This window comes from Elephas maximus, chromosome 3 (assembly GCF_024166365.1).
Source record: "Elephas maximus indicus isolate mEleMax1 chromosome 3, mEleMax1 primary haplotype, whole genome shotgun sequence".
Taxonomy (NCBI): Eukaryota; Metazoa; Chordata; class Mammalia; order Proboscidea; family Elephantidae; genus Elephas; species Elephas maximus.
The window spans coordinates 200,330,386-200,356,517 of NC_064821.1; the positions used below are offsets into that span (position 1 = coordinate 200,330,386).

Consider the following 26,132-nt stretch of genomic DNA (forward strand, 5'->3'; position numbering starts at 1 on the left):
CCGGCCAGCTGGGGGGTCCGGGTGGGGTCGGAGGGGGGGATGAGAGTAAGGGGGAGAGAGGAATGTGAGACCGGGGGCCGTCGGGGAAATGGACATGCCCAACGGCTGAGGGGCGGTGGCAGCAGGTAGCCTTCCCCGACTCTCTAACACGACGGTATTAGCAAGGCGCCAACAGATCTCAGCGTGGACAGAAATTGACGGAGAACACCCCTACTCCCGCCCCCCGGATTGTACGACCCATGCATTTTATCCCACTCCTGCCTTACCACATATCTATCCCGGTGTCCATCCCTCCTTCCACCCCGAGCGTCCCTCTTGTTAACTCATTGATGATGCCGCGCCTGGTAGATGGCAGACGGCAGTCATCCGCGTCTTGCAAGGCCTGCGGACAGAGAGGGTCTAATATTTGCTTCAAGACTCTTTTTCTTAGAAATCAAGTTTGCACGCAAGGAAACGCACAAGCCTCACGCCAGACAGTCGTTCCTTGGGTATCTTCGTGGTTCTCTTCCCACTCACCTCCCCTTCCCTCTCTCTCTGTCTTTAATTGTGGTGAAAGTATACTTAAGACAGAATATACCATTTTCACCATTTCTGAGTGCAGAATTCAGTGGCTTTAAGGACGTTCGCCGTCTTTTCTAACCGCCACGAATATCCATTTCCACTTTTTTTTTTTTTTTTTTTTTTAGTCATTCCCAAACCAACCCTGTCCCCACATAATGAGGGCCTCCTGTTTCCCCTTCCCGGCTACCCCGGGAAACGTCTATTCTCCTTTGTTGGTCTGGGAAGTTACCTGTTATACAGACGCGACGAAAGTAAAATCATACAACGTTTGTTGTTTTGGGTCTGGTTTACTTGACTCGGCGAATGTCTTCAAGGTTCATGCCTGTTGCGGCATGAGCATAACTTCATCCCTTGGGGTGGCCGTTCACGGGATTTGAAGAAAGAGATGGCTTTTGAAAAGGGCGATGGGGTGGATTCTGACTCCTGGCGACCCCATGTGTCTGAGAGTAGAACTGCACTCCGCGGGCTTCTCAGCGGCTTGGAATGTCAGGGCAGTAGAAGGCCAGGCATGGAAAGGCATAGCCTTGTGAGCAGGAACCCGTGTGATCATAGAGAAGCTTACTGTCACCCCAGGCACTTCCTTCCTGTCCCTGTTTTGTGAGTTGTGGATAGATGACCGCAGTGGAGGAAGCTGGCTGGTTGTTCGGGTGGCACGACACAAAGGACAGGGAAAGGTGAGGGAAACCCAAAAGAGGGGACAGACGTGTCCTGAGTGCTGGCAGGTGGGAGAAGGAGTCCAGATGTCAGAGTGTCCAAGCCGCCCTAGGGCAGGAGGGCGCGTAGCGAGTGCGGCCGCCCAGTCAGGTGCCGGCGCTGCAGAGGCTTGGGGGCTTCGGAGCATTATGCCAGGCCAGTGTGGAGATGAGGGTGGGGACATGGGAGGGGCGGGAGCGACCCTGGGGATGCCGGGGGTGGCCAGCCCGGTGGATGTGCGTCATCAGGGCAAGGCAAGGTGTTCGTGTGATAGAGGTCTGTGGTGGCGGGTCAGGCGGAGGCTGGAAGGACCACTAGATGGCTAGCTGGGGGGCGGGGGTGGGGGGAGTGTTGGGAGGGTGGGCTTAGGTCCCACCCAGATCCAAGGGCACGTCATGAGACTGGACCCGGCCAGACAAGGTTGCCCGCGGTGCTGTGCCTGAAGTCAGTCAACCTAAAGAGTGGGAGGTTGATTGGGGGCAAGGGTGCTGTCGAGAGAGAGCCAGCGTGAGACAGGGACCGGGAGACAGAGAGGGAGACAGAGATAGAGACAGAGACGGACAGACAGAAGAGGGCGCGAGAAACAGACAGACACACAGAGAGACACGCAGAGAGAGATTAGAAGAGAAGGGAAGAGAGAAAAACGTCTGGAAAAGGCCGTGAGGTCTTAGGGCGCGCGACTGGCCCAGAGGCTTAAACGTCCCTTTGTCAGGACACGGGAGTGCGTTAGGTGCGCGTTTGGGGCACCGTGGGGTGCGGTGGGGTGGGACGGGGGACTCAGTGGAGATTGAAAGAGGCCCGAGCAACAGAGGCCTCCAGTGACCTTTGGCCAAAAGTTTGGATCGTGGTAAGGGGGAGGCGGGCAAGGAAGGGGCGTGTTTACCACTGTGTTGTGGAGGAGTGGGCTAAAGTGACTGCACTGACAGGACTTTCATTTTCTCGTGCGCGATGATGACCAGGACACGGTAGGGGAGCGTAATGCGTTGCTTTTCCGAGTATGGATCCGGCCGTGCGACTTCCTTGGTAATGGTCCAGCAAGGATGGTGTCATTTTGGGAGCGTGGCCAGGAAGGGTGGTGAGATGGGAAGAGGCATGTTGCACGGTGGTCCTCTGTGAAGTGAAACGTGTGGCTAAGGTTTCGTCAGGGTGATGAAGAGAAAAGGGTGGCTGCCCGGGAGAAGTGTTGGGGTAGAGGCCACTGGAGGTCGGCGCCGGAGCGCGGTGTGCTTTCGGCCCCAGGGTGTGGGAGAGGCGCAGGGCACTGGCACACTGCTGGGCCGCAGGTGGGAGCGGAGCCCCAGGGCTCTGGGAGAGTTGCCCCGAGTGTAGTAGGAGAGCCAGAGCAGAGCAGAGCAAGCACTGAGCAGTCGGCGGCGTGAATTGGGGCAGAGCGACCAAAAGGGGACAGGGGACTGCATGGGCCGGGAATCGAACCCGGGCCTCCCGCGTGGCAGGCGAGAATTCTACCACTGAACCACCCATGCGCTGCCGGCGTCCGGGCGGCTGGCTCCAGCCTGTGCCCCTGCCCTGTCTTCGCTGGCCCGCCGCTGGGCTCAGGACGCTGCTCACTACCTGGCCGGGGCGTCTGTCTCTCTGCTCCCCTAGAGCTAGGCAGGCGGCGGCGGCCAGCCTGGGGCCGGCGGCCTGGTGCGGGTGGGCGGGACGGGCGGGCAAGGGAAGGGGTCTGGGCGACCGACGTGGAAGAGAGGCAGGTGCCAGGCGTGTCGAGGGTCCTGGACGGAGGCGGAGGGAGAGAGGTAGTCCCTGCCCATCCCGTGGCTGGGAGGAAGCCTAGAGCCCGAAGGAGCCTGGTCGGCCAGCGCCAATCCCAGCCAGGCCAGGTGGCCTGTGGCGCGCAGAGGTGCTCACAGCTGTCCCGGCGGCGACCCCCGGCATGCACCCCCAGGACCCCCTTGGGCGGCCAGTTTTCTCGCCCGTGCTTGGGGGTGTGGGCACAGGAAGTCCGGGAGCAAGGGAGCGGGACGCCTGCATCCTCCTGTGGCGGCTGCCTGCCAGCGGCGGGACGTCGGACAAAGTGGCCACAGCGGTCTGAGCCTGCCTTCCGCCCTCCGTCCTCCGGCCAGCCTCACTCCTTAGGATGCTGTGCTGGAGGGGGTGGGTTGTGGAGCGGGAGCCGGCCGACCCATCGAAAGAGCTCTTCGGCAGCAGAGAGGTCGTTGGCGCGGTGGGTCTGCTCCCAGGCAGCGGCTACCCGCGTGGAACTGGGATGTGGCACGCCCGAGGTGGACCGGGCCCTGTGCCCGGCTCTGGCTTCTCCTCGCCAGCCGGTGGTGGGGCTGAAAATGCAGCGGCATGGCCGGTGTGGGGAGGCAAGGTCCCCAAACTCAACAAGCGCGGAGACCACGGGCTGAAGAGAGGGCGCAGCGGGTGTTAGTGGGAAGGGGATTCGGGGCGGGAGAGAGGAATGGGCAGGAGGCTGGTGTGGAAAGGGCGGGATGATGGCCAAGGTTTTGGGTGGTGTGGTGCTGCTTGCAGCAGCGCAGGGCAAAAGCGAGTTGCTGCCGTTCAGCGGGCAGAAGGTGGAGGACCACCGGGGAGGGCTTTCCGCACGGGCCAGATGGAGCCCACAGACACACGCAGGCAAACGGGGCTAAAGACCAGGGGCGGATTAACCAGGAAGGCCGGTGAGCAGCGGCTTGCGTTGAGCCAGGGTCGCGCGCACGGGCGGGCTCCACTGTATTGGCTCCCTACTCTGTGGTGAGCGGTTTCAAGTGGGCTTCACCACATCCTTGCTGTGGTGGGAGAGCGGTGAGATCGTGAGCTGCAGATTGGTGGGAAGCCTAACAATTGGACCCGTGCCTACCTTGCTTGTTGGGTAATCGGGGCCTGACAAAGACAGAGAGAGAGGGAGAGGGAGAGGTGAAAGACAGAGGGAAGAGGGAAAGGGCGAGGGCAGAGAGAGGACAGGGGTAAGAGAGAGGAGGTAGCTGTGATGGGAAGTCGAGAAACCGCGCGGATGCGGGGGCAGGCAGGTAGGAGGGGTGCGTTTCATGGTGGGCAGTTGGGCTGGGGCTGGCCGGAAAGGCAGTTACCAGAGGGGTTCAAGGCGCTGGAGCATCCTAGCTGTCAGGGATGTGCCTGACAAGTTAGGGTGTCGGAGCGGGGTGGGGCCACGGGCTGGAGGCTGGAGAGGCAGAAGGATTGCACGGCCCGAGCGTGGACAGTCGCCCAGTAAAGGGCAGAGACGCGTGTGGTGAAGGCTGGGGACAGTAGGTGGCTGTTGCCAAAAGGTTGTCTTGTCAGGAGTGGGATTCGAACCCACGCCTCCAGGGGAGACTGCGACCTGAACGCAGCGCCTTAGACCGCTCGGCCATCCTGACGGCGGCTGTGGGCGCGTCGCCGCTGGCCCGGCTGCGACGCCGCGCCAACGCCGGTGCCCTGGGCCGGTCGGCGCGCCTCCTGGACGGCCTTGCGGCTGCGCGACCGACGGACGGACGGACGGACGGACGGACGGACGGACGGCGCGCGCGAAGGCTCGGAGCCGAGCGCCACCAAGGCCGGCCGACCCGGCGAGGTGCCCGGCCAACTCCCCCACGCACCGTCCCCCGGGCCCCGCCAGCCGCTGCCCCGGCCTCCGTCCTCACGTCAGCTCTCGCGCCCACCAATGCCTCCTCCTCCTCGCAGACGTTTTCTGCCCGCTCGATCCCCTTTCTTTCTCCCGGCGCTTTCGCCGCCGTGGAGGGAAGCGGCCGCCGCGCACGCGGAGCTTCGGTATCCCCCGGGCCCGGCCCGGGTGCCAGGCTGCGTGGACGGCGAGGATGGAGGTGGGCGGGGCGCGCTCTGTCGCCGAGCATGCAGCGAGCAGGGGGCAGGAAGAGGCGTCGGCGTCGGCGTCGGAGTCGGCGTGGTGTGCAGCGGCGGCGGCGGGAGAGCGTTCTGCACCCCGGACGGCCACCGCCGTCCTCGTTAGTATAGTGGTGAGTATCCCCGCCTGTCACGCGGGAGACCGGGGTTCGATTCCCCGACGGGGAGGCAGACGCCCTTTTTGGCCTCTGCCGCCACGCACCCGGCGCCCGCTCTCAGACCCAGTGGCCGGCGCAATGCCCTGCCCTGCCCTGCCCCGCCCTGCCCTGCCCTCCGCGCTCCACCTGGGCCCTTGGCGTCATCCTCTGCGGGGCACAGCCCACCCTCCGCCCACCTTCCCTTCCAATCCTCCTGGCCAAGGCGCCTGGTCGCCCGCCAGCCACAGCAGCCTTCTCGGGTCCCGGCAGCGCTTGAGGAGCGGCCCGTCCCCAGCGGATGGGTGTCTTCCGCCCCCCGGCTCAGGGTCGCCGACCGCCGCCCAGCGACTCCGGCTCCCAGGTGCCAGGTGGAGAGCGGCCTGTCGGAGATGTGCACCGTCTCGGTGCCGGCTGTGGCCTAGCCGAGCGTCGCCGAGCGGCCGCGACGTGGCGGAGAATGGAAGGGGCTTGGCGAGCCGGAGGTGTGGAGCAGGCGTGCCCCGGGGGCAGGCCGCAGCCGGGAGCTCAGGGCCGGGGGTGGGGGGCCGCGCGCCCTGGAGCGCCCCGCTGCGGGCGGGAGGCCGGAGGAAGCGAGCGGGAGAGCGCCCCCCAGCGGCGGGGCGGAGGAGGGCGGGGCGGGGGCGTGTGGAGAGCGGCGGGGCTCGGCTGGCGCCGGGCGGCGGCCGGTGGTGCTGTGAGGGCCCGGAGCCGCGGACGGGTGAGCCAGGCGTCGAGAAGGGTCTGCGCCCGGCGGCGGGCGGCGGCGGCGGCGGCAGCACGCTGGTGCGAGTTCCGCGCGGCATCTTGGGCTCGTCTGGGCCGTGCGGCGTTGGTGGTATAGTGGTGAGCATAGCTGCCTTCCAAGCAGTTGACCCGGGTTCGATTCCCGGCCAACGCAGTGGGCTGACTTTTTGCCAGAGGCCCAGCCCAGGGCCGTCTTGCCAGGTATGGCTGACGGAGTCGGCACTTGGCTCGGTGTGTATGTGTGGGAGAAGGAAGGAGGCGCCCAGCGTTTTGGGGGTGCTGCGAGCAAGAGAAAAGGGCGCGGAGTGCGAGGGGAGGCCGGGCCGGGCGACTGGAGGCCGGAGCAAGGTCCACGGCTGGGGCCGAGGGGTGCGGAGGCGCTGAGTGCAGGTGGCGCAGGCAGGACGGGTGGCCCGACGCTCCCTGGTGGTCTAGTGGTTAGGATTCGGCGCTCTCACCGCCGCGGCCCGGGTTCGATTCCCGGTCAGGGAAGCCGTTCTTCTTCCTCTCTGCCCACAAACAACTTGCCGCGCACCTCCCTCCACACCTGCCTTTTAGCCAACGCTTGCAGGCCCAGCACACCGCCTGGCCCGCTGCCGCCACCAATGCCATCCGATCCTTTTCGACCCGCTCGCCCACCACAGGCCTACTTGCTCGTCCGCCCTGGCGCTGGCGCTGGCGCAGGCGCTCGCGTTCTCTGGCATCTGTCAGCCCCAAAGCCCACAGGCCAGGACAGCCTCTGGCCGGCGGTGGCCAGGAGCGGAGCCCGCGTCCTCGCTGCTGCCAGCGCGCGCCCTGGCGCGTGCTTGCATTTGGCTCAGCTACCAGGCCAGACCTGGGCTGGGGGAGCCAAGCTTGTGAAGGCCCAGACCCTGAGCAGGGCGACGGCGGCCGGGAGACAGAAGAACGTGAAAGGGGAATCTGGGAATGCCCGGCCAGCTGGGGGGTCCGGGTGGGGTCGGAGGGGGGGATGAGAGTAAGGGGGAGAGAGGAATGTGAGACCGGGGGCCGTCGGGGAAATGGACATGCCCAACGGCTGAGGGGCGGTGGCAGCAGGTAGCCTTCCCCGACTCTCTAACACGACGGTATTAGCAAGGCGCCAACAGATCTCAGCGTGGACAGAAATTGACGGAGAACACCCCTACTCCCGCCCCCCGGATTGTACGACCCATGCATTTTATCCCACTCCTGCCTTACCACATATCTATCCCGGTGTCCATCCCTCCTTCCACCCCGAGCGTCCCTCTTGTTAACTCATCGATGATGCCGCGCCTGGTAGATGGCAGACGGCAGTCATCCGCGTCTTGCAAGGCCTGCGGACAGAGAGGGTCTAATATTTGCTTCAAGACTCTTTTTCTTAGAAATCAAGTTTGCACGCAAGGAAACGCACAAGCCTCACGCCAGACAGTCGTTCCTTGGGTATCTTCGTGGTTCTCTTCCCACTCACCTCCCCTTCCCTCTCTCTCTGTCTTTAATTGTGGTGAAAGTATACTTAAGACAGAATATACCATTTTCACCATTTCTGAGTGCAGAATTCAGTGGCTTTAAGGACGTTCGCCGTCTTTTCTAACCGCCACGAATATCCATTTCCACTTTTTTTTTTTTTTTTTTTTTAGTCATTCCCAAACCAACCCTGTCCCCACATAATGAGGGCCTCCTGTTTCCCCTTCCCGGCTACCCCGGGAAACGTCTATTCTCCTTTGTTGGTCTGGGAAGTTACCTGTTATACAGACGCGACGAAAGTAAAATCATACAACGTTTGTTGTTTTGGGTCTGGTTTACTTGACTCGGCGAATGTCTTCAAGGTTCATGCCTGTTGCGGCATGAGCATAACTTCATCCCTTGGGGTGGCCGTTCACGGGATTTGAAGAAAGAGATGGCTTTTGAAAAGGGCGATGGGGTGGATTCTGACTCCTGGCGACCCCATGTGTCTGAGAGTAGAACTGCACTCCGCGGGCTTCTCAGCGGCTTGGAATGTCAGGGCAGTAGAAGGCCAGGCATGGAAAGGCATAGCCTTGTGAGCAGGAACCCGTGTGATCATAGAGAAGCTTACTGTCACCCCAGGCACTTCCTTCCTGTCCCTGTTTTGTGAGTTGTGGATAGATGACCGCAGTGGAGGAAGCTGGCTGGTTGTTCGGGTGGCACGACACAAAGGACAGGGAAAGGTGAGGGAAACCCAAAAGAGGGGACAGACGTGTCCTGAGTGCTGGCAGGTGGGAGAAGGAGTCCAGATGTCAGAGTGTCCAAGCCGCCCTAGGGCAGGAGGGCGCGTAGCGAGTGCGGCCGCCCAGTCAGGTGCCGGCGCTGCAGAGGCTTGGGGGCTTCGGAGCATTATGCCAGGCCAGTGTGGAGATGAGGGTGGGGACATGGGAGGGGCGGGAGCGACCCTGGGGATGCCGGGGGTGGCCAGCCCGGTGGATGTGCGTCATCAGGGCAAGGCAAGGTGTTCGTGTGATAGAGGTCTGTGGTGGCGGGTCAGGCGGAGGCTGGAAGGACCACTAGATGGCTAGCTGGGGGGCGGGGGGGGAGTGTTGGGAGGGTGGGCTTAGGTCCCACCCAGATCCAAGGGCACGTCATGAGACTGGACCCGGCCAGACAAGGTTGCCCGCGGTGCTGTGCCTGAAGTCAGTCAACCTAAAGAGTGGGAGGTTGATTGGGGGCAAGGGTGCTGTCGAGAGAGAGCCAGCGTGAGACAGGGACCGGGAGACAGAGAGGGAGACAGAGATAGAGACAGAGACGGACAGACAGAAGAGGGCGTGAGAAACAGACAGACACACAGAGAGACACGCAGAGAGAGATTAGAAGAGAAGGGAAGAGAGAAAAACGTCTGGAAAAGGCCGTGAGGTCTTAGGGCGCGCGACTGGCCCAGAGGCTTAAACGTCCCTTTGTCAGGACACGGGAGTGCGTTAGGTGCGCGTTTGGGGCACCGTGGGGTGCGGTGGGGTGGGACGGGGGACTCAGTGGAGATTGAAAGAGGCCCGAGCAACAGAGGCCTCCAGTGACCTTTGGCCAAAAGTTTGGATCGTGGTAAGGGGGAGGCGGGCAAGGAAGGGGCGTGTTTACCACTGTGTTGTGGAGGAGTGGGCTAAAGTGACTGCACTGACAGGACTTTCATTTTCTCGTGCGCGATGATGACCAGGACACGGTAGGGGAGCGTAATGCGTTGCTTTTCCGAGTATGGATCCGGCCGTGCGACTTCCTTGGTAATGGTCCAGCAAGGATGGTGTCATTTTGGGAGCGTGGCCAGGAAGGGTGGTGAGATGGGAAGAGGCATGTTGCACGGTGGTCCTCTGTGAAGTGAAACGTGTGGCTAAGGTTTCGTCAGGGTGATGAAGAGAAAAGGGTGGCTGCCCGGGAGAAGTGTTGGGGTAGAGGCCACTGGAGGTCGGCGCCGGAGCGCGGTGTGCTTTCGGCCCCAGGGTGTGGGAGAGGCGCAGGGCACTGGCACACTGCTGGGCCGCAGGTGGGAGCGGAGCCCCAGGGCTCTGGGAGAGTTGCCCCGAGTGTAGTAGGAGAGCCAGAGCAGAGCAGAGCAAGCACTGAGCAGTCGGCGGCGTGAATTGGGGCAGAGCGACCAAAAGGGGACAGGGGACTGCATGGGCCGGGAATCGAACCCGGGCCTCCCGCGTGGCAGGCGAGAATTCTACCACTGAACCACCCATGCGCTGCCGGCGTCCGGGCGGCTGGCTCCAGCCTGTGCCCCTGCCCTGTCTTCGCTGGCCCGCCGCTGGGCTCAGGACGCTGCTCACTACCTGGCCGGGGCGTCTGTCTCTCTGCTCCCCTAGAGCTAGGCAGGCGGCGGCGGCCAGCCTGGGGCCGGCGGCCTGGTGCGGGTGGGCGGGACGGGCGGGCAAGGGAAGGGGTCTGGGCGACCGACGTGGAAGAGAGGCAGGTGCCAGGCGTGTCGAGGGTCCTGGACGGAGGCGGAGGGAGAGAGGTAGTCCCTGCCCATCCCGTGGCTGGGAGGAAGCCTAGAGCCCGAAGGAGCCTGGTCGGCCAGCGCCAATCCCAGCCAGGCCAGGTGGCCTGTGGCGCGCAGAGGTGCTCACAGCTGTCCCGGCGGCGACCCCCGGCATGCACCCCCAGGACCCCCTTGGGCGGCCAGTTTTCTCGCCCGTGCTTGGGGGTGTGGGCACAGGAAGTCCGGGAGCAAGGGAGCGGGACGCCTGCATCCTCCTGTGGCGGCTGCCTGCCAGCGGCGGGACGTCGGACAAAGTGGCCACAGCGGTCTGAGCCTGCCTTCCGCCCTCCGTCCTCCGGCCAGCCGCACTCCTTAGGATGCTGTGCTGGAGGGGGTGGGTTGTGGAGCGGGAGCCGGCCGACCCATCGAAAGAGCTCTTCGGCAGCAGAGAGGTCGTTGGCGCGGTGGGTCTGCTCCCAGGCAGCGGCTACCCGCGTGGAACTGGGATGTGGCACGCCCGAGGTGGACCGGGCCCTGTGCCCGGCTCTGGCTTCTCCTCGCCAGCCGGTGGTGGGGCTGAAAATGCAGCGGCATGGCCGGTGTGGGGAGGCAAGGTCCCCAAACTCAACAAGCGCGGAGACCACGGGCTGAAGAGAGGGCGCAGCGGGTGTTAGTGGGAAGGGGATTCGGGGCGGGAGAGAGGAATGGGCAGGAGGCTGGTGTGGAAAGGGCGGGATGATGGCCAAGGTTTTGGGTGGTGTGGTGCTGCTTGCAGCAGCGCAGGGCAAAAGCGAGTTGCTGCCGTTCAGCGGGCAGAAGGTGGAGGACCACCGGGGAGGGCTTTCCGCACGGGCCAGATGGAGCCCACAGACACACGCAGGCAAACGGGGCTAAAGACCAGGGGCGGATTAACCAGGAAGGCCGGTGAGCAGCGGCTTGCGTTGAGCCAGGGTCGCGCGCACGGGCGGGCTCCACTGTATTGGCTCCCTACTCTGTGGTGAGCGGTTTCAAGTGGGCTTCACCACATCCTTGCTGTGGTGGGAGAGCGGTGAGATCGTGAGCTGCAGATTGGTGGGAAGCCTAACAATTGGACCCGTGCCTACCTTGCTTGTTGGGTAATCGGGGCCTGACAAAGACAGAGAGAGAGGGAGAGGGAGAGGTGAAAGACAGAGGGAAGAGGGAAAGGGCGAGGGCAGAGAGAGGACAGGGGTAAGAGAGAGGAGGTAGCTGTGATGGGAAGTCGAGAAACCGCGCGGATGCGGGGGCAGGCAGGTAGGAGGGGTGCGTTTCATGGTGGGCAGTTGGGCTGGGGCTGGCCGGAAAGGCAGTTACCAGAGGGGTTCAAGGCGCTGGAGCATCCTAGCTGTCAGGGATGTGCCTGACAAGTTAGGGTGTCGGAGCGGGGTGGGGCCACGGGCTGGAGGCTGGAGAGGCAGAAGGATTGCACGGCCCGAGCGTGGACAGTCGCCCAGTAAAGGGCAGAGACGCGTGTGGTGAAGGCTGGGGACAGTAGGTGGCTGTTGCCAAAAGGTTGTCTTGTCAGGAGTGGGATTCGAACCCACGCCTCCAGGGGAGACTGCGACCTGAACGCAGCGCCTTAGACCGCTCGGCCATCCTGACGGCGGCTGTGGGCGCGTCGCCGCTGGCCCGGCTGCGACGCGGCGCCAACGCCGGTGCCCTGGGCCGGTCGGCGCGCCTCCTGGACGGCCTTGCGGCTGCGCGACCGACGGACGGACGGACGGACGGACGGACGGACGGACGGACGGCGCGCGCGAAGGCTCGGAGCCGAGCGCCACCAAGGCCGGCCGACCCGGCGAGGTGCCCGGCCAACTCCCCCACGCACCGTCCCCCGGGCCCCGCCAGCCGCTGCCCCGGCCTCCGTCCTCACGTCAGCTCTCGCGCCCACCAATGCCTCCTCCTCCTCGCAGACGTTTTCTGCCCGCTCGATCCCCTTTCTTTCTCCCGGCGCTTTCGCCGCCGTGGAGGGAAGCGGCCGCCGCGCACGCGGAGCTTCGGTATCCCCCGGGCCCGGCCCGGGTGCCAGGCTGCGTGGACGGCGAGGATGGAGGTGGGCGGGGCGCGCTCTGTCGCCGAGCATGCAGCGAGCAGGGGGCAGGAAGAGGCGTCGGCGTCGGCGTCGGAGTCGGCGTGGTGTGCAGCGGCGGCGGCGGGAGAGCGTTCTGCACCCCGGACGGCCACCGCCGTCCTCGTTAGTATAGTGGTGAGTATCCCCGCCTGTCACGCGGGAGACCGGGGTTCGATTCCCCGACGGGGAGGCAGACGCCCTTTTTGGCCTCTGCCGCCACGCACCCGGCGCCCGCTCTCAGACCCAGTGGCCGGCGCAATGCCCTGCCCTGCCCTGCCCCGCCCTGCCCTGCCCTCCGCGCTCCACCTGGGCCCTTGGCGTCATCCTCTGCGGGGCACAGCCCACCCTCCGCCCACCTTCCCTTCCAATCCTCCTGGCCAAGGCGCCTGGTCGCCCGCCAGCCACAGCAGCCTTCTCGGGTCCCGGCAGCGCTTGAGGAGCGGCCCGTCCCCAGCGGATGGGTGTCTTCCGCCCCCCGGCTCAGGGTCGCCGACCGCCGCCCAGCGACTCCGGCTCCCAGGTGCCAGGTGGAGAGCGGCCTGTCGGAGATGTGCACCGTCTCGGTGCCGGCTGTGGCCTAGCCGAGCGTCGCCGAGCGGCCGCGACGTGGCGGAGAATGGAAGGGGCTTGGCGAGCCGGAGGTGTGGAGCAGGCGTGCCCCGGGGGCAGGCCGCAGCCGGGAGCTCAGGGCCGGGGGTGGGGGGCCGCGCGCCCTGGAGCGCCCCGCTGCGGGCGGGAGGCCGGAGGAAGCGAGCGGGAGAGCGCCCCCCAGCGGCGGGGCGGAGGAGGGCGGGGCGGGGGCGTGTGGAGAGCGGCGGGGCTCGGCTGGCGCCGGGCGGCGGCTGGTGGTGCTGTGAGGGCCCGGAGCCGCGGACGGGTGAGCCAGGCGTCGAGAAGGGTCTGCGCCCGGCGGCGGGCGGCGGCGGCGGCGGCAGCACGCTGGTGCGAGTTCCGCGCGGCATCTTGGGCTCGTCTGGGCCGTGCGGCGTTGGTGGTATAGTGGTGAGCATAGCTGCCTTCCAAGCAGTTGACCCGGGTTCGATTCCCGGCCAACGCAGTGGGCTGACTTTTTGCCAGAGGCCCAGCCCAGGGCCGTCTTGCCAGGTATGGCTGACGGAGTCGGCACTTGGCTCGGTGTGTATGTGTGGGAGAAGGAAGGAGGCGCCCAGCGTTTTGGGGGTGCTGCGAGCAAGAGAAAAGGGCGCGGAGTGCGAGGGGAGGCCGGGCCGGGCGACTGGAGGCCGGAGCAAGGTCCACGGCTGGGGCCGAGGGGTGCGGAGGCGCTGAGTGCAGGTGGCGCAGGCAGGACGGGTGGCCCGACGCTCCCTGGTGGTCTAGTGGTTAGGATTCGGCGCTCTCACCGCCGCGGCCCGGGTTCGATTCCCGGTCAGGGAAGCCGTTCTTCTTCCTCTCTGCCCACAAACAACTTGCCGCGCACCTCCCTCCACACCTGCCTTTTAGCCAACGCTTGCAGGCCCAGCACACCGCCTGGCCCGCTGCCGCCACCAATGCCATCCGATCCTTTTCGACCCGCTCGCCCACCACAGGCCTACTTGCTCGTCCGCCCTGGCGCTGGCGCTGGCGCAGGCGCTCGCGTTCTCTGGCATCTGTCAGCCCCAAAGCCCACAGGCCAGGACAGCCTCTGGCCGGCGGTGGCCAGGAGCGGAGCCCGCGTCCTCGCTGCTGCCAGCGCGCGCCCTGGCGCGTGCTTGCATTTGGCTCAGCTACCAGGCCAGACCTGGGCTGGGGGAGCCAAGCTTGTGAAGGCCCAGACCCTGAGCAGGGCGACGGCGGCCGGGAGACAGAAGAACGTGAAAGGGGAATCTGGGAATGCCCGGCCAGCTGGGGGGTCCGGGTGGGGTCGGAGGGGGGGATGAGAGTAAGGGGGAGAGAGGAATGTGAGACCGGGGGCCGTCGGGGAAATGGACATGCCCAACGGCTGAGGGGCGGTGGCAGCAGGTAGCCTTCCCCGACTCTCTAACACGACGGTATTAGCAAGGCGCCAACAGATCTCAGCGTGGACAGAAATTGACGGAGAACACCCCTACTCCCGCCCCCCGGATTGTACGACCCATGCATTTTATCCCACTCCTGCCTTACCACATATCTATCCCGGTGTCCATCCCTCCTTCCACCCCGAGCGTCCCTCTTGTTAACTCATCGATGATGCCGCGCCTGGTAGATGGCAGACGGCAGTCATCCGCGTCTTGCAAGGCCTGCGGACAGAGAGGGTCTAATATTTGCTTCAAGACTCTTTTTCTTAGAAATCAAGTTTGCACGCAAGGAAACGCACAAGCCTCACGCCAGACAGTCGTTCCTTGGGTATCTTCGTGGTTCTCTTCCCACTCACCTCCCCTTCCCTCTCTCTCTGTCTTTAATTGTGGTGAAAGTATACTTAAGACAGAATATACCATTTTCACCATTTCTGAGTGCAGAATTCAGTGGCTTTAAGGACGTTCGCCGTCTTTTCTAACCGCCACGAATATCCATTTCCACTTTTTTTTTTTTTTTTTTAGTCATTCCCAAACCAACCCTGTCCCCACATAATGAGGGCCTCCTGTTTCCCCTTCCCGGCTACCCCGGGAAACGTCTATTCTCCTTTGTTGGTCTGGGAAGTTACCTGTTATACAGACGCGACGAAAGTAAAATCATACAACGTTTGTTGTTTTGGGTCTGGTTTACTTGACTCGGCGAATGTCTTCAAGGTTCATGCCTGTTGCGGCATGAGCATAACTTCATCCCTTGGGGTGGCCGTTCACGGGATTTGAAGAAAGAGATGGCTTTTGAAAAGGGCGATGGGGTGGATTCTGACTCCTGGCGACCCCATGTGTCTGAGAGTAGAACTGCACTCCGCGGGCTTCTCAGCGGCTTGGAATGTCAGGGCAGTAGAAGGCCAGGCATGGAAAGGCATAGCCTTGTGAGCAGGAACCCGTGTGATCATAGAGAAGCTTACTGTCACCCCAGGCACTTCCTTCCTGTCCCTGTTTTGTGAGTTGTGGATAGATGACCGCAGTGGAGGAAGCTGGCTGGTTGTTCGGGTGGCACGACACAAAGGACAGGGAAAGGTGAGGGAAACCCAAAAGAGGGGACAGACGTGTCCTGAGTGCTGGCAGGTGGGAGAAGGAGTCCAGATGTCAGAGTGTCCAAGCCGCCCTAGGGCAGGAGGGCGCGTAGCGAGTGCGGCCGCCCAGTCAGGTGCCGGCGCTGCAGAGGCTTGGGGGCTTCGGAGCATTATGCCAGGCCAGTGTGGAGATGAGGGTGGGGACATGGGAGGGGCGGGAGCGACCCTGGGGATGCCGGGGGTGGCCAGCCCGGTGGATGTGCGTCATCAGGGCAAGGCAAGGTGTTCGTGTGATAGAGGTCTGTGGTGGCGGGTCAGGCGGAGGCTGGAAGGACCACTAGATGGCTAGCTGGGGGGCGGGGGTGGGGGGAGTGTTGGGAGGGTGGGCTTAGGTCCCACCCAGATCCAAGGGCACGTCATGAGACTGGACCCGGCCAGACAAGGTTGCCCGCGGTGCTGTGCCTGAAGTCAGTCAACCTAAAGAGTGGGAGGTTGATTGGGGGCAAGGGTGCTGTCGAGAGAGAGCCAGCGTGAGACAGGGACCGGGAGACAGAGAGGGAGACAGAGATAGAGACAGAGACGGACAGACAGAAGAGGGCGCGAGAAACAGACAGACACACAGAGAGACACGCAGAGAGAGATTAGAAGAGAAGGGAAGAGAGAAAAACGTCTGGAAAAGGCCGTGAGGTCTTAGGGCGCGCGACTGGCCCAGAGGCTTAAACGTCCCTTTGTCAGGACACGGGAGTGCGTTAGGTGCGCGTTTGGGGCACCGTGGGGTGCGGTGGGGTGGGACGGGGGACTCAGTGGAGATTGAAAGAGGCCCGAGCAACAGAGGCCTCCAGTGACCTTTGGCCAAAAGTTTGGATCGTGGTAAGGGGGAGGCGGGCAAGGAAGGGGCGTGTTTACCACTGTGTTGTGGAGGAGTGGGCTAAAGTGACTGCACTGACAGGACTTTCATTTTCTCGTGCGCGATGATGACCAGGACACGGTAGGGGAGCGTAATGCGTTGCTTTTCCGAGTATGGATCCGGCCGTGCGACTTCCTTGGTAATGGTCCAGCAAGGATGGTGTCATTTTGGGAGCGTGGCCAGGAAGGGTGGTGAGATGGGAAGAGGCATGTTGCACGGTGGTCCTCTGTGAAGTGAAACGTGTGGCTAAGGTTTCGTCAGGGTGATGAAGAGAAAAGGGTGGCTGCCCGGGAGAAGTGTTGGGGTAGAGGCCACTGGAGGTCGGCGCCGGAGCGCGGTGTGCTTTCGGCCCCAGGGTGTGGGAGAGGCGCAGGGCACTGGCACACTGCTGGGCCGCAGGTGGGAGCGGAGCCCCAGGGCTCTGGGAGAGTTGCCCCGAGTGTAGTAGGAGAGCCAGAGCAGAGCAGAGCAAGCACTGAGCAGTCGGCGGCGTGAATTGGGGCAGAGCGACCAAAAGGGGACAGGGGACTGCATGGGCCGGGAATCGAACCCGGGCCTCCCGCGTGGCAGGCGAGAATTCTACCACTGAACCACCCATGCGCTGCCGGCGTCCGGGCGGCTGGCTCCAGCCTGTGCCCCTGCCCTGTCTTCGCTGGCCCGCCGCTGGGCTCAGGACGCTGCTCACTACCTGGCCGGGGCGTCTGTCTCTCTGCTCCCCTAGAGCTAGGCAGGCGGCGGCGGCCAGCCTGGGGCCGGCGGCCTGGTGCGGGTGGGCGGGACGGGCGGGCAAGGGAAGGGGTCTGGGCGACCGACGTGGAAGAGAGGCAGGTGCCAGGCGTGTCGAGGGTCCTGGACGGAGGCGGAGGGAGAGAGGTAGTCCCTGCCCATCCCGTGGCTGGGAGGAAGCCTAGAGCCCGAAGGAGCCTGGTCGGCCAGCGCCAATCCCAGCCAGGCCAGGTGGCCTGTGGCGCGCAGAGGTGCTCACAGCTGTCCCGGCGGCGACCCCCGGCATGCACCCCCAGGACCCCCTTGGGCGGCCAGTTTTCTCGCCCGTGCTTGGGGGTGTGGGCACAGGAAGTCCGGGAGCAAGGGAGCGGGACGCCTGCATCCTCCTGTGGCGGCTGCCTGCCAGCGGCGGGACGTCGGACAAAGTGGCCACAGCGGTCTGAGCCTGCCTTCCGCCCTCCGTCCTCCGGCCAGCCGCACTCCTTAGGATGCTGTGCTGGAGGGGGTGGGTTGTGGAGCGGGAGCCGGCCGACCCATCGAAAGAGCTCTTCGGCAGCAGAGAGGTCGTTGGCGCGGTGGGTCTGCTCCCAGGCAGCGGCTACCCGCGTGGAACTGGGATGTGGCACGCCCGAGGTGGACCGGGCCCTGTGCCCGGCTCTGGCTTCTCCTCGCCAGCCGGTGGTGGGGCTGAAAATGCAGCGGCATGGCCGGTGTGGGGAGGCAAGGTCCCCAAACTCAACAAGCGCGGAGACCACGGGCTGAAGAGAGGGCGCAGCGGGTGTTAGTGGGAAGGGGATTCGGGGCGGGAGAGAGGAATGGGCAGGAGGCTGGTGTGGAAAGGGCGGGATGATGGCCAAGGTTTTGGGTGGTGTGGTGCTGCTTGCAGCAGCGCAGGGCAAAAGCGAGTTGCTGCCGTTCAGCGGGCAGAAGGTGGAGGACCACCGGGGAGGGCTTTCCGCACGGGCCAGATGGAGCCCACAGACACACGCAGGCAAACGGGGCTAAAGACCAGGGGCGGATTAACCAGGAAGGCCGGTGAGCAGCGGCTTGCGTTGAGCCAGGGTCGCGCGCACGGGCGGGCTCCACTGTATTGGCTCCCTACTCTGTGGTGAGCGGTTTCAAGTGGGCTTCACCACATCCTTGCTGTGGTGGGAGAGCGGTGAGATCGTGAGCTGCAGATTGGTGGGAAGCCTAACAATTGGACCCGTGCCTACCTTGCTTGTTGGGTAATCGGGGCCTGACAAAGACAGAGAGAGAGGGAGAGGGAGAGGTGAAAGACAGAGGGAAGAGGGAAAGGGCGAGGGCAGAGAGAGGACAGGGGTAAGAGAGAGGAGGTAGCTGTGATGGGAAGTCGAGAAACCGCGCGGATGCGGGGGCAGGCAGGTAGGAGGGGTGCGTTTCATGGTGGGCAGTTGGGCTGGGGCTGGCCGGAAAGGCAGTTACCAGAGGGGTTCAAGGCGCTGGAGCATCCTAGCTGTCAGGGATGTGCCTGACAAGTTAGGGTGTCGGAGCGGGGTGGGGCCACGGGCTGGAGGCTGGAGAGGCAGAAGGATTGCACGGCCCGAGCGTGGACAGTCGCCCAGTAAAGGGCAGAGACGCGTGTGGTGAAGGCTGGGGACAGTAGGTGGCTGTTGCCAAAAGGTTGTCTTGTCAGGAGTGGGATTCGAACCCACGCCTCCAGGGGAGACTGCGACCTGAACGCAGCGCCTTAGACCGCTCGGCCATCCTGACGGCGGCTGTGGGCGCGTCGCCGCTGGCCCGGCTGCGACGCCGCGCCAACGCCGGTGCCCTGGGCCGGTCGGCGCGCCTCCTGGACGGCCTTGCGGCTGCGCGACCGACGGACGGACGGACGGACGGACGGACGGACGGACGGCGCGCGCGAAGGCTCGGAGCCGAGCGCCACCAAGGCCGGCCGACCCGGCGAGGTGCCCGGCCAACTCCCCCACGCACCGTCCCCCGGGCCCCGCCAGCCGCTGCCCCGGCCTCCGTCCTCACGTCAGCTCTCGCGCCCACCAATGCCTCCTCCTCCTCGCAGACGTTTTCTGCCCGCTCGATCCCCTTTCTTTCTCCCGGCGCTTTCGCCGCCGTGGAGGGAAGCGGCCGCCGCGCACGCGGAGCTTCGGTATCCCCCGGGCCCGGCCCGGGTGCCAGGCTGCGTGGACGGCGAGGATGGAGGTGGGCGGGGCGCGCTCTGTCGCCGAGCATGCAGCGAGCAGGGGGCAGGAAGAGGCGTCGGCGTCGGCGTCGGAGTCGGCGTGGTGTGCAGCGGCGGCGGCGGGAGAGCGTTCTGCACCCCGGACGGCCACCGCCGTCCTCGTTAGTATAGTGGTGAGTATCCCCGCCTGTCACGCGGGAGACCGGGGTTCGATTCCCCGACGGGGAGGCAGACGCCCTTTTTGGCCTCTGCCGCCACGCACCCGGCGCCCGCTCTCAGACCCAGTGGCCGGCGCAATGCCCTGCCCTGCCCTGCCCCGCCCTGCCCTGCCCTCCGCGCTCCACCTGGGCCCTTGGCGTCATCCTCTGCGGGGCACAGCCCACCCTCCGCCCACCTTCCCTTCCAATCCTCCTGGCCAAGGCGCCTGGTCGCCCGCCAGCCACAGCAGCCTTCTCGGGTCCCGGCAGCGCTTGAGGAGCGGCCCGTCCCCAGCGGATGGGTGTCTTCCGCCCCCCGGCTCAGGGTCGCCGACCGCCGCCCAGCGACTCCGGCTCCCAGGTGCCAGGTGGAGAGCGGCCTGTCGGAGATGTGCACCGTCTCGGTGCCGGCTGTGGCCTAGCCGAGCGTCGCCGAGCGGCCGCGACGTGGCGGAGAATGGAAGGGGCTTGGCGAGCCGGAGGTGTGGAGCAGGCGTGCCCCGGGGGCAGGCCGCAGCCGGGAGCTCAGGGCCGGGGGTGGGGGGCCGCGCGCCCTGGAGCGCCCCGCTGCGGGCGGGAGGCCGGAGGAAGCGAGCGGGAGAGCGCCCCCCAGCGGCGGGGCGGAGGAGGGCGGGGCGGGGGCGTGTGGAGAGCGGCGGGGCTCGGCTGGCGCCGGGCGGCGGCTGGTGGTGCTGTGAGGGCCCGGAGCCGCGGACGGGTGAGCCAGGCGTCGAGAAGGGTCTGCGCCCGGCGGCGGGCGGCGGCGGCGGCGGCAGCACGCTGGTGCGAGTTCCGCGCGGCATCTTGGGCTCGTCTGGGCCGTGCGGCGTTGGTGGTATAGTGGTGAGCATAGCTGCCTTCCAAGCAGTTGACCCGGGTTCGATTCCCGGCCAACGCAGTGGGCTGACTTTTTGCCAGAGGCCCAGCCCAGGGCCGTCTTGCCAGGTATGGCTGACGGAGTCGGCACTTGGCTCGGTGTGTATGTGTGGGAGAAGGAAGGAGGCGCCCAGCGTTTTGGGGGTGCTGCGAGCAAGAGAAAAGGGCGCGGAGTGCGAGGGGAGGCCGGGCCGGGCGACTGGAGGCCGGAGCAAGGTCCACGGCTGGGGCCGAGGGGTGCGGAGGCGCTGAGTGCAGGTGGCGCAGGCAGGACGGGTGGCCCGACGCTCCCTGGTGGTCTAGTGGTTAGGATTCGGCGCTCTCACCGCCGCGGCCCGGGTTCGATTCCCGGTCAGGGAAGCCGTTCTTCTTCCTCTCTGCCCACAAACAACTTGCCGCGCACCTCCCTCCACACCTGCCTTTTAGCCAACGCTTGCAGGCCCAGCACACCGCCTGGCCCGCTGCCGCCACCAATGCCATCCGATCCTTTTCGACCCGCTCGCCCACCACAGGCCTACTTGCTCGTCCGCCCTGGCGCTGGCGCTGGCGCAGGCGCTCGCGTTCTCTGGCATCTGTCAGCCCCAAAGCCCACAGGCCAGGACAGCCTCTGGCCGGCGGTGGCCAGGAGCGGAGCCCGCGTCCTCGCTGCTGCCAGCGCGCGCCCTGGCGCGTGCTTGCATTTGGCTCAGCTACCAGGCCAGACCTGGGCTGGGGGAGCCAAGCTTGTGAAGGCCCAGACCCTGAGCAGGGCGACGGCGGCCGGGAGACAGAAGAACGTGAAAGGGGAATCTGGGAATGCCCGGCCAGCTGGGGGGTCCGGGTGGGGTCGGAGGGGGGGATGAGAGTAAGGGGGAGAGAGGAATGTGAGACCGGGGGCCGTCGGGGAAATGGACATGCCCAACGGCTGAGGGGCGGTGGCAGCAGGTAGCCTTCCCCGACTCTCTAACACGACGGTATTAGCAAGGCGCCAACAGATCTCAGCGTGGACAGAAATTGACGGAGAACACCCCTACTCCCGCCCCCCGGATTGTACGACCCATGCATTTTATCCCACTCCTGCCTTACCACATATCTATCCCGGTGTCCATCCCTCCTTCCACCCCGAGCGTCCCTCTTGTTAACTCATCGATGATGCCGCGCCTGGTAGATGGCAGACGGCAGTCATCCGCGTCTTGCAAGGCCTGCGGACAGAGAGGGTCTAATATTTGCTTCAAGACTCTTTTTCTTAGAAATCAAGTTTGCACGCAAGGAAACGCACAAGCCTCACGCCAGACAGTCGTTCCTTGGGTATCTTCGTGGTTCTCTTCCCACTCACCTCCCCTTCCCTCTCTCTCTGTCTTTAATTGTGGTGAAAGTATACTTAAGACAGAATATACCATTTTCACCATTTCTGAGTGCAGAATTCAGTGGCTTTAAGGACGTTCGCCGTCTTTTCTAACCGCCACGAATATCCATTTCCACTTTTTTTTTTTTTTTTTAGTCATTCCCAAACCAACCCTGTCCCCACATAATGAGGGCCTCCTGTTTCCCCTTCCCGGCTACCCCGGGAAACGTCTATTCTCCTTTGTTGGTCTGGGAAGTTACCTGTTATACAGACGCGACGAAAGTAAAATCATACAACGTTTGTTGTTTTGGGTCTGGTTTACTTGACTCGGCGAATGTCTTCAAGGTTCATGCCTGTTGCGGCATGAGCATAACTTCATCCCTTGGGGTGGCCGTTCACGGGATTTGAAGAAAGAGATGGCTTTTGAAAAGGGCGATGGGGTGGATTCTGACTCCTGGCGACCCCATGTGTCTGAGAGTAGAACTGCACTCCGCGGGCTTCTCAGCGGCTTGGAATGTCAGGGCAGTAGAAGGCCAGGCATGGAAAGGCATAGCCTTGTGAGCAGGAACCCGTGTGATCATAGAGAAGCTTACTGTCACCCCAGGCACTTCCTTCCTGTCCCTGTTTTGTGAGTTGTGGATAGATGACCGCAGTGGAGGAAGCTGGCTGGTTGTTCGGGTGGCACGACACAAAGGACAGGGAAAGGTGAGGGAAACCCAAAAGAGGGGACAGACGTGTCCTGAGTGCTGGCAGGTGGAAGAAGGAGTCCAGATGTCAGAGTGTCCAAGCCGCCCTAGGGCAGGAGGGCGCGTAGCGAGTGCGGCCGCCCAGTCAGGTGCCGGCGCTGCAGAGGCTTGGGGGCTTCGGAGCATTATGCCAGGCCAGTGTGGAGATGAGGGTGGGGACATGGGAGGGGCGGGAGCGACCCTGGGGATGCCGGGGGTGGCCAGCCCGGTGGATGTGCGTCATCAGGGCAAGGCAAGGTGTTCGTGTGATAGAGGTCTGTGGTGGCGGGTCAGGCGGAGGCTGGAAGGACCACTAGATGGCTAGCTGGGGGGCGGGGGGGGGAGTGTTGGGAGGGTGGGCTTAGGTCCCACCCAGATCCAAGGGCACGTCATGAGACTGGACCCGGCCAGACAAGGTTGCCCGCGGTGCTGTGCCTGAAGTCAGTCAACCTAAAGAGTGGGAGGTTGATTGGGGGCAAGGGTGCTGTCGAGAGAGAGCCAGCGTGAGACAGGGACCGGGAGACAGAGAGGGAGACAGAGATAGAGACAGAGACGGACAGACAGAAGAGGGCGCGAGAAACAGACAGACACACAGAGAGACACGCAGAGAGAGATTAGAAGAGAAGGGAAGAGAGAAAAACGTCTGGAAAAGGCCGTGAGGTCTTAGGGCGCGCGACTGGCCCAGAGGCTTAAACGTCCCTTTGTCAGGACACGGGAGTGCGTTAGGTGCGCGTTTGGGGCACCGTGGGGTGCGGTGGGGTGGGACGGGGGACTCAGTGGAGATTGAAAGAGGCCCGAGCAACAGAGGCCTCCAGTGACCTTTGGCCAAAAGTTTGGATCGTGGTAAGGGGGAGGCGGGCAAGGAAGGGGCGTGTTTACCACTGTGTTGTGGAGGAGTGGGCTAAAGTGACTGCACTGACAGGACTTTCATTTTCTCGTGCGCGATGATGACCAGGACACGGTAGGGGAGCGTAATGCGTTGCTTTTCCGAGTATGGATCCGGCCGTGCGACTTCCTTGGTAATGGTCCAGCAAGGATGGTGTCATTTTGGGAGCGTGGCCAGGAAGGGTGGTGAGATGGGAAGAGGCATGTTGCACGGTGGTCCTCTGTGAAGTGAAACGTGTGGCTAAGGTTTCGTCAGGGTGATGAAGAGAAAAGGGTGGCTGCCCGGGAGAAGTGTTGGGGTAGAGGCCACTGGAGGTCGGCGCCGGAGCGCGGTGTGCTTTCGGCCCCAGGGTGTGGGAGAGGCGCAGGGCACTGGCACACTGCTGGGCCGCAGGTGGGAGCGGAGCCCCAGGGCTCTGGGAGAGTTGCCCCGAGTGTAGTAGGAGAGCCAGAGCAGAGCAGAGCAAGCACTGAGCAGTCGGCGGCGTGAATTGGGGCAGAGCGACCAAAAGGGGACAGGGGACTGCATGGGCCGGGAATCGAACCCGGGCCTCCCGCGTGGCAGGCGAGAATTCTACCACTGAACCACCCATGCGCTGCCGGCGTCCGGGCGGCTGGCTCCAGCCTGTGCCCCTGCCCTGTCTTCGCTGGCCCGCCGCTGGGCTCAGGACGCTGCTCACTACCTGGCCGGGGCGTCTGTCTCTCTGCTCCCCTAGAGCTAGGCAGGCGGCGGCGGCCAGCCTGGGGCCGGCGGCCTGGTGCGGGTGGGCGGGACGGGCGGGCAAGGGAAGGGGTCTGGGCGACCGACGTGGAAGAGAGGCAGGTGCCAGGCGTGTCGAGGGTCCTGGACGGAGGCGGAGGGAGAGAGGTAGTCCCTGCCCATCCCGTGGCTGGGAGGAAGCCTAGAGCCCGAAGGAGCCTGGTCGGCCAGCGCCAATCCCAGCCAGGCCAGGTGGCCTGTGGCGCGCAGAGGTGCTCACAGCTGTCCCGGCGGCGACCCCCGGCATGCACCCCCAGGACCCCCTTGGGCGGCCAGTTTTCTCGCCCGTGCTTGGGGGTGTGGGCACAGGAAGTCCGGGAGCAAGGGAGCGGGACGCCTGCATCCTCCTGTGGCGGCTGCCTGCCAGCGGCGGGACGTCGGACAAAGTGGCCACAGCGGTCTGAGCCTGCCTTCCGCCCTCCGTCCTCCGGCCAGCCGCACTCCTTAGGATGCTGTGCTGGAGGGGGTGGGTTGTGGAGCGGGAGCCGGCCGACCCATCGAAAGAGCTCTTCGGCAGCAGAGAGGTCGTTGGCGCGGTGGGTCTGCTCCCAGGCAGCGGCTACCCGCGTGGAACTGGGATGTGGCACGCCCGAGGTGGACCGGGCCCTGTGCCCGGCTCTGGCTTCTCCTCGCCAGCCGGTGGTGGGGCTGAAAATGCAGCGGCATGGCCGGTGTGGGGAGGCAAGGTCCCCAAACTCAACAAGCTTGGAGACCACGGGCTGAAGAGAGGGCGCAGCGGGTGTTAGTGGGAAGGGGATTCGGGGCGGGAGAGAGGAATGGGCAGGAGGCTGGTGTGGAAAGGGCGGGATGATGGCCAAGGTTTTGGGTGGTGTGGTGCTGCTTGCAGCAGCGCAGGGCAAAAGCGAGTTGCTGCCGTTCAGCGGGCAGAAGGTGGAGGACCACCGGGGAGGGCTTTCCGCACGGGCCAGATGGAGCCCACAGACACACGCAGGCAAACGGGGCTAAAGACCAGGGGCGGATTAACCAGGAAGGCCGGTGAGCAGCGGCTTGCGTTGAGCCAGGGTCGCGCGCACGGGCGGGCTCCACTGTATTGGCTCCCTACTCTGTGGTGAGCGGTTTCAAGTGGGCTTCACCACATCCTTGCTGTGGTGGGAGAGCGGTGAGATCGTGAGCTGCAGATTGGTGGGAAGCCTAACAATTGGACCCGTGCCTACCTTGCTTGTTGGGTAATCGGGGCCTGACAAAGACAGAGAGAGAGGGAGAGGGAGAGGTGAAAGACAGAGGGAAGAGGGAAAGGGCGAGGGCAGAGAGAGGACAGGGGTAAGAGAGAGGAGGTAGCTGTGATGGGAAGTCGAGAAACCGCGCGGATGCGGGGGCAGGCAGGTAGGAGGGGTGCGTTTCATGGTGGGCAGTTGGGCTGGGGCTGGCCGGAAAGGCAGTTACCAGAGGGGTTCAAGGCGCTGGAGCATCCTAGCTGTCAGGGATGTGCCTGACAAGTTAGGGTGTCGGAGCGGGGTGGGGCCACGGGCTGGAGGCTGGAGAGGCAGAAGGATTGCACGGCCCGAGCGTGGACAGTCGCCCAGTAAAGGGCAGAGACGCGTGTGGTGAAGGCTGGGGACAGTAGGTGGCTGTTGCCAAAAGGTTGTCTTGTCAGGAGTGGGATTCGAACCCACGCCTCCAGGGGAGACTGCGACCTGAACGCAGCGCCTTAGACCGCTCGGCCATCCTGACGGCGGCTGTGGGCGCGTCGCCGCTGGCCCGGCTGCGACGCCGCGCCAACGCCGGTGCCCTGGGCCGGTCGGCGCGCCTCCTGGACGGCCTTGCGGCTGCGCGACCGACGGACGGACGGACGGACGGACGGACGGACGGACGGACGGCGCGCGCGAAGGCTCGGAGCCGAGCGCCACCAAGGCCGGCCGACCCGGCGAGGTGCCCGGCCAACTCCCCCACGCACCGTCCCCCGGGCCCCGCCAGCCGCTGCCCCGGCCTCCGTCCTCACGTCAGCTCTCGCGCCCACCAATGCCTCCTCCTCCTCGCAGACGTTTTCTGCCCGCTCGATCCCCTTTCTTTCTCCCGGCGCTTTCGCCGCCGTGGAGGGAAGCGGCCGCCGCGCACGCGGAGCTTCGGTATCCCCCGGGCCCGGCCCGGGTGCCAGGCTGCGTGGACGGCGAGGATGGAGGTGGGCGGGGCGCGCTCTGTCGCCGAGCATGCAGCGAGCAGGGGGCAGGAAGAGGCGTCGGCGTCGGCGTCGGAGTCGGCGTGGTGTGCAGCGGCGGCGGCGGGAGAGCGTTCTGCACCCCGGACGGCCACCGCCGTCCTCGTTAGTATAGTGGTGAGTATCCCTGCCTGTCACGCGGGAGACCGGGGTTCGATTCCCCGACGGGGAGGCAGACGCCCTTTTTGGCCTCTGCCGCCACGCACCCGGCGCCCGCTCTCAGACCCAGTGGCCGGCGCAATGCCCTGCCCTGCCCTGCCCCGCCCTGCCCTGCCCTCCGCGCTCCACCTGGGCCCTTGGCGTCATCCTCTGCGGGGCACAGCCCACCCTCCGCCCACCTTCCCTTCCAATCCTCCTGGCCAAGGCGCCTGGTCGCCCGCCAGCCACAGCAGC

The 26,132-nt window shown here is 64.8% G+C and overlaps 18 non-coding genes across 18 annotated transcripts; 10 read left to right on the forward strand and 8 right to left on the reverse strand.

Annotated features, from left to right (window-relative positions):
- Window positions 1-2,667: 2,667 nt before the first annotated feature.
- On the reverse strand, window positions 2,668-2,738 carry TRNAG-GCC (transfer RNA glycine (anticodon GCC)). Its single transcript has one exon. It is a non-coding gene; the product is annotated as a tRNA-Gly (tRNA).
- A 1,774-nt stretch (window positions 2,739-4,512) lies between these two features.
- TRNAL-CAG (transfer RNA leucine (anticodon CAG)) lies at window positions 4,513-4,595 on the reverse strand. Its single transcript has one exon. It is a non-coding gene; the product is annotated as a tRNA-Leu (tRNA).
- Window positions 4,596-5,175: 580 nt separating this feature from the next.
- On the forward strand, window positions 5,176-5,247 carry TRNAD-GUC (transfer RNA aspartic acid (anticodon GUC)). Its single transcript has one exon. It is a non-coding gene; the product is annotated as a tRNA-Asp (tRNA).
- Window positions 5,248-6,042: 795 nt separating this feature from the next.
- Window positions 6,043-6,114, forward strand: TRNAG-UCC (transfer RNA glycine (anticodon UCC)). Its single transcript has one exon. It is a non-coding gene; the product is annotated as a tRNA-Gly (tRNA).
- Window positions 6,115-6,380: 266 nt separating this feature from the next.
- TRNAE-CUC (transfer RNA glutamic acid (anticodon CUC)) lies at window positions 6,381-6,452 on the forward strand. The gene has a single exon. It is a non-coding gene; the product is annotated as a tRNA-Glu (tRNA).
- A 3,101-nt stretch (window positions 6,453-9,553) lies between these two features.
- TRNAG-GCC (transfer RNA glycine (anticodon GCC)) lies at window positions 9,554-9,624 on the reverse strand. Its single transcript has one exon. It is a non-coding gene; the product is annotated as a tRNA-Gly (tRNA).
- A 1,774-nt stretch (window positions 9,625-11,398) lies between these two features.
- On the reverse strand, window positions 11,399-11,481 carry TRNAL-CAG (transfer RNA leucine (anticodon CAG)). The gene has a single exon. It is a non-coding gene; the product is annotated as a tRNA-Leu (tRNA).
- Window positions 11,482-12,065: 584 nt separating this feature from the next.
- On the forward strand, window positions 12,066-12,137 carry TRNAD-GUC (transfer RNA aspartic acid (anticodon GUC)). The gene has a single exon. It is a non-coding gene; the product is annotated as a tRNA-Asp (tRNA).
- A 795-nt stretch (window positions 12,138-12,932) lies between these two features.
- Window positions 12,933-13,004, forward strand: TRNAG-UCC (transfer RNA glycine (anticodon UCC)). Its single transcript has one exon. It is a non-coding gene; the product is annotated as a tRNA-Gly (tRNA).
- A 266-nt stretch (window positions 13,005-13,270) lies between these two features.
- TRNAE-CUC (transfer RNA glutamic acid (anticodon CUC)) lies at window positions 13,271-13,342 on the forward strand. Its single transcript has one exon. It is a non-coding gene; the product is annotated as a tRNA-Glu (tRNA).
- Window positions 13,343-16,444: 3,102 nt separating this feature from the next.
- TRNAG-GCC (transfer RNA glycine (anticodon GCC)) lies at window positions 16,445-16,515 on the reverse strand. Its single transcript has one exon. It is a non-coding gene; the product is annotated as a tRNA-Gly (tRNA).
- Window positions 16,516-18,289: 1,774 nt separating this feature from the next.
- TRNAL-CAG (transfer RNA leucine (anticodon CAG)) lies at window positions 18,290-18,372 on the reverse strand. The gene has a single exon. It is a non-coding gene; the product is annotated as a tRNA-Leu (tRNA).
- A 580-nt stretch (window positions 18,373-18,952) lies between these two features.
- On the forward strand, window positions 18,953-19,024 carry TRNAD-GUC (transfer RNA aspartic acid (anticodon GUC)). Its single transcript has one exon. It is a non-coding gene; the product is annotated as a tRNA-Asp (tRNA).
- A 795-nt stretch (window positions 19,025-19,819) lies between these two features.
- On the forward strand, window positions 19,820-19,891 carry TRNAG-UCC (transfer RNA glycine (anticodon UCC)). Its single transcript has one exon. It is a non-coding gene; the product is annotated as a tRNA-Gly (tRNA).
- A 266-nt stretch (window positions 19,892-20,157) lies between these two features.
- Window positions 20,158-20,229, forward strand: TRNAE-CUC (transfer RNA glutamic acid (anticodon CUC)). Its single transcript has one exon. It is a non-coding gene; the product is annotated as a tRNA-Glu (tRNA).
- A 3,098-nt stretch (window positions 20,230-23,327) lies between these two features.
- Window positions 23,328-23,398, reverse strand: TRNAG-GCC (transfer RNA glycine (anticodon GCC)). The gene has a single exon. It is a non-coding gene; the product is annotated as a tRNA-Gly (tRNA).
- A 1,774-nt stretch (window positions 23,399-25,172) lies between these two features.
- On the reverse strand, window positions 25,173-25,255 carry TRNAL-CAG (transfer RNA leucine (anticodon CAG)). Its single transcript has one exon. It is a non-coding gene; the product is annotated as a tRNA-Leu (tRNA).
- Window positions 25,256-25,839: 584 nt separating this feature from the next.
- On the forward strand, window positions 25,840-25,911 carry TRNAD-GUC (transfer RNA aspartic acid (anticodon GUC)). Its single transcript has one exon. It is a non-coding gene; the product is annotated as a tRNA-Asp (tRNA).
- Window positions 25,912-26,132: the final 221 nt, after the last annotated feature.